The sequence below is a fragment of the Aquarana catesbeiana genome, linkage group LG04 (genome assembly GCF_042186555.1).
Source record: "Aquarana catesbeiana isolate 2022-GZ linkage group LG04, ASM4218655v1, whole genome shotgun sequence".
In the NCBI taxonomy this organism is placed as follows: domain Eukaryota; kingdom Metazoa; phylum Chordata; class Amphibia; order Anura; family Ranidae; genus Aquarana; species Aquarana catesbeiana.
The window spans coordinates 21528074-21540229 of record NC_133327.1 but is presented as its reverse complement, the minus strand read 5'-3'; positions in this window follow the sequence as shown (position 1 = coordinate 21540229).

The following is a 12156-nucleotide window of genomic DNA, read 5'->3' as shown; positions in this document are numbered from 1 at the left end:
GGATACACATGGGCATAACATGGTACGTATCTATTGATAAAAGTGGGACATGTCCCATTCAAAATTGGGGTCGGTGGGACGTCTAGTATTTAGATTAAAAATCCATCGAACCTCTTGTTTGCACAATATGCCAAATTTGTCCCCACCTCTAGGAGGTTTAACAATTTTTTCAATGCCTTGAATGGTCAGGCTGGAAGTATCCTTGAAATGAATATCATCCCAATGGCGAGCAATGTTAGTGGAATGTTCCTTCTCTATGTCATAGAGGTGATCGTAAAGACGATCTCTCAGTTTGCGAGTGGTCCTGCCATCATATTGAATAGAGCAAATGGTACACGTGATGACATAAACTATGTAACGCGTGTTACAATTGATGAAGGACTGTATGACTATATGATTTGCCTGTTGAAGTAGATGTGACAGTGTCACCCCCTTTTATGAAGGGACAATATGTGCAAGACCGACCACCGCATCTGTATGTTCCCTTAAACTGTAGCCAATGAGCAGTTTGTTTTTTGCTAATGTAAAGGCTAGGGGACAAAAGTCCACCTAAAGAAGGTGCTTTCCTTGATACCGTATGTATGCCTTTATTTAAAATTCGAGAATAGATATGGTTGTTAGACAACACCGGCAGATATTTGGTGACTATTTTCTTAATTTTTTTAAATTCAGCACTGTATGGAGTGGAAAATGTTGGAACAAAATGGGATTTTTCTGATCTATTCCGTCTACTGTGGTTACTGGGTTTGTCCATTAGCAATATGGCCCGAGGTGTTTTATTTGCAATGGACAAAGCCCTATTAATAGCTGACCTGTGGTAACCCTAGCTTCAAATCTAGCTGACATATGTATGGCCTCCTGTTCAAGAAACTTAAGGGGGAGGGGGGAGAGAAGAAGGGGGGGGGGGCATCAATAATAATAATAATACCCAGTTTCCGCCACCTGTTGAGATAAGCTGTCCCATACGCTTTACCCTAAAGCCTGGGCTGTATTGACATGTTCATGTCTACCATTTTGGAGATTTTACGTGTTATGGCCCGAGGGTCAGGAGTGTCAGGGGTGTGTAAGTCAAGAATGTCATTTAACGCCATTCCAGAAGGATGTGTAAGCAACAAGCTGTGTGCTATCTACAGAAAGCTTAATGCCTGGAGGGGCAACAAAAGCAAGGCAGGTCAGCAGCATTCCGAGCATGTAAAGGAGACAACTCCAGACTCTCGGTTCACCCCACTCCCCAGTATCTAATGCAAAGTATACAACATATCTGTACTCAATGTAGATTCTGGTATAGATCTGGTAGGTAGAATAGGCCGTAAGAGCGTCTACATGCATTCCCCCCCCGAGACATCATGCAATGGTATTCCACATTGGGTGAACAAGTGGTCAGGGGAGCATAAGTGGCATGTTGACCATTTGAGGTATTGTGGGGTGGCTGGATGCTGATGTAGGTTAAGTTTGGGGACTATGGTGGAGCTGGGTGCAGGAGTCAATGACAGGGAGACTCCAGTATGAGTTGATGCCTGCCAGTTTTTGGAGAAACATGCGTCGTGGGGAATGCACGCGAGCCCCCAGGCGTTACCTGCAGGCGACTTCTGAAGGGTGTGCGCGGGGGCCCACCCACACACACCAACGAGGGGGTACGCCAAGTCCCTCAGTGCATGATGGGCCTCCATGCATGCCTGGAGGAATTGGGAGCCCCGCCACAGGTCCCTGTGTTATTGGCTTTACCATATACTCATAATCAGGTACAAGTCACTAACAGAAGTTTAATGGACGTTTAGTCAGATATATCAGGGTTGACTAGCAGGGTTGACTATAAGACCAGATGACAGCCAAATGTAGCTGTGTCTGGATCAGATCTTGCGTGTTACCATGCTCGCTGCCTCAGGATCCGGGTACTACCCCCCTAGTTCCCTGCAATGCATAGGAAAACCATAGAGAGGGCATTGTTGCACCGGGAGGGCATATGTTCAGCGCTGGGGAAACATCTCAGGATCCTGGTTCGAGAAGGAGAAGGGGTGTTGGTTTCCGGGGAAACATAGGGATCAAGGCACAGTGTATGAAGTATTCTCTGAGCTGTACGGTTCAGAAAGCCAGCTGTGCCCATTCTAAAGCTAAGGATGTGAGCTATCAAAGTGTGTACAGGCAGCAGCGTAAGTTACCTCTCACGGGGATTGTCCAGCAAGAAAGCAAATCGCTGTAATTAGGCACTCATCCGGAATCCAGGGCCTCAGGTAGCCAGAGCGATGTTGAGGTGGTTGGCGTAATAGAGGGCATCCCATGCAAGGTTTCTGTCTGTCCCAACCATGATGAAGTCCAGGGTCATTACCCTCAGGCACCCCTCGCACCCTGATATTATGCCTGCGTCCACGATTGTCGAGATCTTCCACATGTCTGTGGAGATCGAGGATTTGTGTGAGCTGTGTATCATAAGTGCCCTGCACTTGATGAATTGCGGCAGCATAAGTATATGTCTGCTCCACATCGCTGATGCGATGAGCAACTGCCTGGATGTCTGAGCGGAGATCGGCAATTGCAGCCGTGACAGTGCTCTTGATGTCAGAGGCTATCTTCTCCAAGTCGAGCAGGCTGGGAGGTTGGGCCCGTATAAGGGTGGGTGTCTCGTCTCCCGTCATCTGTAAGCCGGACGTGGCTTTAGGCAAGTTCAGTTCTTGGTCCTGTAAGGCCACGTGTACCGACATGCGCTGGGTCTGGAACAGCTCCAGGATGTCTTGGTTCAGCTGTGTTCTGGTCTCAGGAGCTGCGCGGGAGGTAGAGGAGCTCCTGGTGGATCTGCTCATGGTGGTAAGGTGGTTTAGGCTCCCCAAAAGGCAAGTATCAGTCCCCAGGTCACAGCAGCTATAGACTCAAGCTGCCATCTTGGTCTCCGTCCAGGCCACGCCCCCCTTTTTTTTGTGTAAAAAAAATGAAAAATCAGCAGTGATTAAATACCCCCAAAAGAAAGCTCTATTTGTGTGAAGAAAATGAAAAACATTTCACATGGTTACAGTGTAGCATGACCGCGCAATTGTCATTCAAACTGTGACAGCACTGAAAGTTAAAAATTTGCCTGGGCAGGTAGGGGATGTAAGTGCCCTGTAGGCAAGTGGTTAAACTTTGCTTACTATTTTTATCTTTATATTGGATTTTTGACATTTACTGTTCATATCTTATTAAACCAAAAATTCCACGCTTAGGTATAAGCAGCCTCACCAAACAAAGACGCCACAAAGTGGTGCCCAAAAAACAAATAGTCACAAAAAGGGGAAAATGCCGCTGCTAAAAAGAATGTGAAATAGAGGGGCGTGGCCTGCGGCTGAGGTGAATGGGTGCACACTAGCTGAGCTCCGGAACAACGGGTCTCCCTATAGCGGCTAACGGCGACCCAAAACATATCTGAGGGTAAAAAAGTAGCTGGAAGGTAGGGGGAACAATACCCCATAAATGCAGAAGCGTAAGCCTCGGGAATTCTGTAGCCCGGCCGGGTCTCTCAGGCATGATAATGGCGCCTGTCCCTCCTCTCACACACACACACAAGAAGGCAAGCAGCCCACTCTGAGGAGAAAGGGAGAGGACAGACAAAGCCACAGCAGCAGAAACCAGGATGCAGACTCCTCTCAGTCTGATGTCTCCAGTCCTGTGAGACAGAAAAGAAGGCTGTCTGTGTCAGAGGCACAAGTACGTGAAACTCCCATTGATTGTGACCCTGGGAAAACCACAGGCACAGCGGTTTTAGACACAGACATGAAAGAAATGTTATAGTCACTGAGGGGAGCACTGCAATATGACATAAGAACCTTTATGCAAACATCCAGAAAAGAAATAGACAGTTTAGGAGAAAGAGTGGATTATATGGAGAATAAAATTACAGAGTTTACTGAGGCACATAACGAACTAGTGAATGATCATTTTGCACTAGAAGAGGAACTTAAACAACTGAAACTTAAAAACTAGCAGACCTCAACAATAGATCTAGAAGGAATAACATCAAATTCAGGGGTATTCCTGAAAACGTCAAAAACAAAGATTTGAAACAATTCCTTCAGAAAATGATCCTAGATCTATTCCCTTCACTACCAAATCGAGAAATAGTGATTGACAGAGCACATAGGCTGCCAAAACCACCACACATACCCGAAAAACTGACAAGGGATGTGATCACCAAAATTCACTTCTGTCATGTGAAAGATGCACTGATGTATTTTGCGAGATTGTGCCCAACGCTTCCAGACCCTTATGCAGGGATAATCTTGTACTCTGATCTGTCCCAAGCGACCATCCAAGCTCACAAAAACCTAAACCCCATCACTAAAATATTACACAACCACAAAATAATATACAAATGGGGGTTTCCCACCAAACTGATGATAGAGCGAAACAATACATCTCACTCAATACATACAATTGAACAAGGCCTAAAAATGCGCCAAGCATGGAATCTACTTCCGTAGGATGAAGTTGTCGCCGCTTACAAAAACCCTCTGGGTAAAATTGATACCCAATGGAATACAAGTTGCGGATAAATTGAATTCTTTAAGAAAGTTCTATATTTCCCTTACTCTTTTATCGTAAGAATTTACGGCTCACCTCAAGATTGCATTAATCAGGGTTGATCTTTGTTCTTCAGCTTTCAGCTAACCCTACCCCCCACATCGATAGTGCAAGTTGCAATGCACACAAGAGTTGTGAGGCAACTCTTCAGTTCTTATAAGTTTTAATTCTGTTCTAGACCCTGAGTCTAATCTTTTCAAAGAGACATTTTTGTCTTTCTCCCTCTTCGGAAGTTACACCATTCTAGAAGCTACCACAATCACAATGGCTCTACTATTTACAAGATCTGGACTGTATCTATGCGAATTCTACCCTCAACATGGCGAGTCTTAAAATTTTGTCATTTAATGTAAAAGGCCTCAATAACCCCTTCAAAAGGAAAACTATATGGAATGACGCTTTAAAATATGGCAGTGATATTATTTGCCTACAGGAGTCACACTTTGCAAGAGACAATCCCCCTAAATTCTCCCATCATAAATTTGCACATATATTCTTTTCGAACAATCGGAAGAAGAAAAAAGGTGTTGTCACGATCATTAGAGACTCTATTTCTTTTCAACTCCTCAACCCTAAAACAGATTCCCAAGAACATTATATTACATTGGTACCAAAGGTTGAGAATTCAATATTGACAATTGTCAATGTACATGTCCCCAACAAAAATCCTCAGCAATACCTCCAAGAGATCCTAAAAACTGTCAAGAAATGTGTACCAAGTCCCGGCTTACGTGTTTCGTCACTAGACATCATTTGAGGCACAGTCTTCTTGGTACACCTCAGGACATTATATAGTAGCAGGTAGAGGTACACGCTAAACCTAATACCAATCATGCCGCCGCCAGGGGGCTTTGCCAGGATTGCATTGCACCCTTGTTAGCCTGTTAAGTATATTTGGAATTGATTTTTTAAAGTGTGAGGCTGCTCTGCCATATATGGGCATTACACTTTCCCTGTGTGTATATATATATATATATATATATATATATATATATATATATATATATATATATATATATATATATAATGGTTCGCCACTTTCATTTATTATCGTGAAAGCCAGTCCTTTATCATCAGTATTTTCTTTGACTTCCATTGTTTCAGGATTAATGCTTTTGCTGCATTTAATAAACATGGGGTGATTGCTGCTCTATAGTTCTTCTTTGAAGCCCCCTTCGCATTGAACAAGCATTGCCAAGGGTCTAACTCAATTTCACTCCCACTGAACTTCTTGATTAGATCTAATATCTCCACCCAATATGGCTGGATCAGATGGCACTCCCACCATATATGGGCATGGGTTCCAACCTCCCCACATTCCCTCCAACATAGAGGAGATATATCGGGGTTCATTTTGTGCAATTTTAATGGGACATAATACCATTTAGTTAGTTGTTTGTAGTTAATTTCTTTTGTCCTTGTGTCCGTTAAAGTGGAGTGAACATAGTCTAGAACTTTATTTTTCATTATTTCAGGCAATGGCTGATTCAATTCTATTTCCCAGCTCTCCAAGGGGCATGTGAACCCATCGTCCAAAGAGGACATCAACATCTTATATATTCTAGAGATCCCCCGTCTATTTATTCCCCCTTGGTCGATCAGTCTTTCCAATGGGTTTAACTTACTGGCCGCGCGGAGGGGTTTTTCGGAGAGACTCTACGAAATGTTGGAGTTGTCTATATCTCCACCCATCCCATGGAGTTGTACCGTATCTTTCTCGCAAGTCCTTTAACCAGTTAACAACTGCGCCATAGCAGAATGACGGCCACAGCGTACTCTGGGAGGGCGTACATTGACGTCCTCCCAGTATCCCGCTCCCACACATCCCCTGGGGTGCGCAGCCATGAATATCCATGACCACTGGTTTCCAAAGACCTGGAACATCACGGATCACGGTAAATGGGCGCTGATAGCGGCCATTTACCACGTCATCGCTCCATCAAATGATGGAACGATCACTTATAAACAAACCAGCATCATGTCCGGTTCCTTTCTCCCCTCTCTGTACCGATCGGTACAGTGTGAGTGGAGAGGGGAGAGATCGGGTGCAGCAGCGCTGTGGGCTGGATCTGTAGTGCCCACAGCACTGATCTGTGCCTATTGCAGCCTCATCCAGCCATACATCCATCCATCCTCAGCCATCCATGATGTCATACTCATCCAGCAATCCATCCATGCTCATCCATCCATCCATACTCAGTAATACTCATCCATCCATGCTCAGCCATCCATCCATACTCAGCAATACTCATCCATCCATCAATGCTCATCCATCCAGCCATACTCAGCAATACTCATCCATCCATGCTCAGCCATCTATCCCTAATCAGCAATAATCATCCATGCTCAGATATCCATCCATACTCAGCAATACTCATCCATCCATCCATGCTCAGCCATCCCATCCATACTCAGCCATACCCAGCCATACCCAGCAATACTCACCGTACTCAGCCATACCCAGCCATACCCAGCAATACTCAGCCATACCCAGCCATACTCACCCATACTCAGCCATACCCATTCATACCCAGCAATACTCAGCCGTACCCAGCCATCCCAGCCATACCCAGCCATACTCAGCCATACCCAGCTGTACTCAGCCATACCCAGCCGTACTCAGCCATACTCAGCCGTACCCAGCCATCCCATCCATACCCAGCCATACTCAGCCGTACTCGGCCGTACCCAGCCATACTCAGCCATTCCCAGACGTACCCAGCCATACTCAGCTGTACCCAGCCTTACTCAGCCATACCCAGCTGTACCCAACCATACTCAACCATACCCAGTCATCCCATCCATACTCAGCCGTACCCAGCCGTACTCAGCCGTACTCATTCATGCTCAGTCATCCCATTCATACTCAGCCATCCCCATCCACGGCTCATCCATCCCCATTCATGCTCATCCATGCCACATCCATGCCACTACAGTGCCTCACAAAAGTGTAATAGGTAGTCAAATTAGATTTGACATGTATGCCCCTAGAACACCTGATGGTGCTCCCTGCATGTTGGGCCTTTCTATGTGGCCTAGCTTTGTAAAAGTCTCCCACATGTGGTATTGCCATACTCAGGAGGAGTAGGAGAATCTATTTTGGGGTGTAATTTTTTGTATGTAAAAGCTATGTGTTAGAAATATTCTATAAATGGACAACTTAGTGTAAAAAAAAAATGCGTTTTCATTTTCTTCACACATTTTCCAAAAACCTGTAGAAAAAAATGATACGTTTAAAAGACTCATTATGCCTCATAGGTTATACTATGTGTTGTTTTCTTTCCAAAATGGGGTAATTTTTGGGGCGTTTCAATTGTCCTTGCGCTCCAGGGCCTTCAAAAGTGTAAGAGGTAGTCAAGAAATTACATGTGTAATTTATGTTCCAAGAATGCCTGATGGTGCTCCCTGCATGTTGGGCCTCTGTATGTGTCCACGCTGTGTAAAAGTCTCACATGTGGTATCGCCATACTCAGGAGGAGTAGTAGAATGTTTTTTGGGGTGTAATTTGTGCAATGCATATGCTGTGTGTGAGAAATAACCTGCTAATTTAACAATTTTGTGAAAAAAAAAATCTTGATTTTGCAAAGAATTGTGGGAAAAAATTACAACTTCAAAAACTCACGATACCTCTTACTAAATACCTTGGAATGTCTTCTTTCCAAAAAGGGGTCATTTGGGGTGTATTTGTACATTCCTGGCTTGTTAGGGTCTCAAGAAATGAGCTAGGCCGCCAGTGCATCAGGTCTGATCAATTTTCAGAGATTAGCACCATAGCTTGTGGACTCTATAACTTTCACAAAGACCAAATAATATACACTGATTTGGGTTATTTTTACCAAAGATATGTAGCAGTATAAATTTTTACTAAAATTTATGAAGAAAAATTGCTAATTTGCAAAATTTTATAACAGAAACAAAGAAAATGCATTTTTTTACAGAATTTTTGTTTGTTTTTTCTTTTATAGCGCAAAAAATAAAAAACCCAGTGGTGATTAAATACCACCAAAAGAAAGCTCTATTTGTGTGAATAAAAAGACAAAAATTTCATATAGGTACAACATTGCATGACTGAGTAATTGTCATTCAAAATGTGAAAGCACCGAAAGCTGAAAATTGGTCTGGTTAAGAAGGGGGTTTAAGTGCCCAGTGGTCAAGTGGTTAATGAGCATAGGGCATTTCCTATCAGAACATCTTTTAACCTCGGAAAATCTGAGGAAGACCATTTTAAATACAATTTATTATCTTTCCCGGGCGGGGGTATCAGGGGACTATAATGCTGCCATGATATACTTTTAAGTAGCCTATCCCATATTCTCAATGTTTCTGTAGTGATTGGAGCCATTTTTTTAGAGAGACCTCTGGATTGCCTGGGGATCCAGATGATCTGGTCCAAGGCAGCCGCACTCATATTTTCCTCCACCGACACCCATTTTTTTTGAAGGGAGCCATGAACCTAGTCCATAATTCTCTGCAGTACTGCTGCCTCATGGTATTTTCATTCCCCCTGGACAAACTTCCCCATACACATTACTGCACCCACCCCCCATACCCCTTCCCAACCCCCGCTACATTGAATATCAATGATATGGCCCACCGGACTATCACCTAAATTGTAGGCGCCCAGCCAGGCAGGGCATCCCATGGGGGTTTTTGTATGCCTGCATGGACCCACAGACCTCATTCCCAATTCGGAAATGGTTCTGAGGGGGCAGGCAGACATCGCCAGACCCCAGTGCACCCCAGAACGATTCTTTCTCCCTTACCGGGCCATCTTCCCCTTACCTCTAACTATACCACTTATTTGTTTATCCCCTGTTTTATGTCTATTATTAGAGCTCTATACTTTAGTCCATAACTGATCTTTTAGTTTCCCCCATTCTGGGTTTATTTTCCCCAGTTTTCCAAATTAACCAGTGGTAGGTCTAGTTTGCTGCAAAATTCTTTCAAGTCCTCTGGGAATCGCAATGTAGCTAAGAGACCCCTTGGTTTTTTGCTATTAAACATGCTAGGAAGCCCCATCTGTAAGAAATATTTTTTGCTTGTAGCTGATTTATCAGGGGTTTCAGAGCCCTCCTGCGGGCCAAGGTCTCTTGTGATAAGTCTGTAAAAATAATTATCTCAGCTCCCTTGAATTCGATTGGTGCAGCACTTCTCATGCCATATGAGACTTGTCGTTTTATTTCATAGTGGGAAAATCTCGTTATTACATATCTTGTGGTATCTATTGATGACGTAGTCCTTTTTTGTATTCTGTGTACTCTTTCAAAGCGTAAAGGAGATGATAATTCTTTTTTCAATTTTATTGAACACCCCACCCCCCTCATTTCCAGCCAATCCAGCTCAGCCCTCTCCTGCAAATCCATAATCGTTTTTTTGTGTTCATCTTGATGAACTTTGGATTATTCTACCCTTTGTTGTACATTCTGTATCTCCATTCTAGTAGTGTTTAGTTAATCATGCGTTCTAAATAAGACATCATCTCTGCCATATCTTGCTTTGTAGATGGTGCTTGTAGGCTATCCATTTCTCTTTCCGTTTTCTGTTGTTATTGGTCTTTCTGCGTGGTTTCTTCCTCCTCCAAACCAATATTTTTATTTGTTTGTCCTTCTGGAGGAGAGGTTATTTCTTCGGCGTTCTCAACTACTTGTTCCGTTCTTTGGTCCCCTTTACCCTGCACAATTATGTTTTTATAGAATTGCAATTCCCGCTATCTGCTTGTTTGGTTTTTACTCCTTTTCTCCGCATTATTCCTTCCATCCAAATTATTACTCCATCTGCGTGTTCACCGTCTTACAGATAAACTTATTGCTCAATCATGCAGACAGTTACACAGAGAAAAATTATACCAAGGGGTCTGCGGATGAATTTGAAGGTAATTCCTACAAATATGCAAAACACCTTATGCAAGGATATATGCTAGTAAATATATCAGAGGGAGAGAAACAGAAGCAAAAGAAAAAGGCAGATAAAAAAGTATATATATATATATATATATATATATATATATATATATATATATATATATATATATATATATATATATATATATATGTATGCATATGTCTATATATATATATGTATATATATATATGTATATATATATATATATATATATATATATATATATATATATGTATATATATATATATAATTCAGGCCAGTGGGTATTTAACCCTTTCAGTCACAATTGAGTGTGAAAATAGCGCAGCTGACAGTTTATACCCTTAGGCGAACTGATATACACTTGAATTTGCAGAGTAGTTAAACCTTCATATAGACATTTCAATTTAGTTCACAGGTAAGGTGTGCAGGTAAATTTGTAGGTAGGGGTGCAGGTAGATAGGCAATCCATATGCAGGCAGGTATGCGGGAGGGTATGCAAATAAGTTTACAGGTAGAGGTGCAGGCAGGAATGCAAGTAGGAACACAGGTGAATATGTGTGTTATTTGAAGTTGTTATTCAGGCACTTTCAGGTGCAACAATTATATTGCGTAAAGTTATTTAGCTGGCAAGTAGCTATATGACTGGAGAGCAGGTAGCTAGGTAGATATAAAGACAGACTCCAGCAAATATATGCAGTCAATGTATTATATTAGTTATATCTCTTTTAAGCTTCTGGGGTGGGGGGCAATACAAACAGTCCACAGAACAATCTCTACATGCAAGGACAAACTGTAAGCTGGAGATAGTCCTTCCTCATTAACTCCTCAGTAGCTTATTTCAGACAGCCCCCTTACTGATGAATATATAAAGCTTTAAGTTAGGGATATCCTCAGGTTAGCCCCCTTCTGCTTCCATACCAAAGTCTTCCAGGTTATCCTCTACCGTCTTAAAACAATCAAGCTCCCCATTTTTTCTATAAACCAGTAGATGCTACCCAATCTTCGATCCTCCCGGATCAACTGGCCGCTTGTACTGCAGGGACACTGGTCGACGCTGACCGTCTCTTCAATCCCCTCCGAACTCCTTCACTGAGTCTTCAACAGTCTTAGGTTCTTCGGTGTTTCCGGGAGGTTTCCAAGAGCCGACTACCGCCTGCATTCCCTCGGGAACCCATCCGGCTCCAGCTCTGGCTTCAGCTACCAGTCTGATCTCCGCTCACGGCTTAGTTGCCAACATTGTAAAAAAAAAATGTGGGACACTTTTGTGGCTGTAGGCGGAGCTGTCCAATAATTAGGGGGCGGGGCATTCGTCAGCAGGCGTGGCCTAGCACAAATAGACAAGTGCGTCGCGCGAAGCGCGCCGCGAGGCGAAAAATGGGCGTGGTTTACGCGAAATTGTGGGCGTGGCTTAAATGGGAGTGGCTCTAGAGGGTGTGTTTAGAGTCTGAAATGAATGAGGGATGGAGAGGGGGAGAGAGGGGGAGAGAGAGGGAAATGACGGGACAGCAGCCCCAGATCCTACACAATAAAAATATGTGTATTCTAGAAAGTTTAACAATCAGCAGATAAAGATACTCCAAACACCTGGTGTTAGCACTTCAATCATCCCGGCACCATCGTTGTTATGGTGTCAGGATGATTGAAGCGCATTATTTCTATTATTATATTGTAATATAAAATGAAATCATTCAACTCACCATAATGCATTCAACTCACCATAATCAG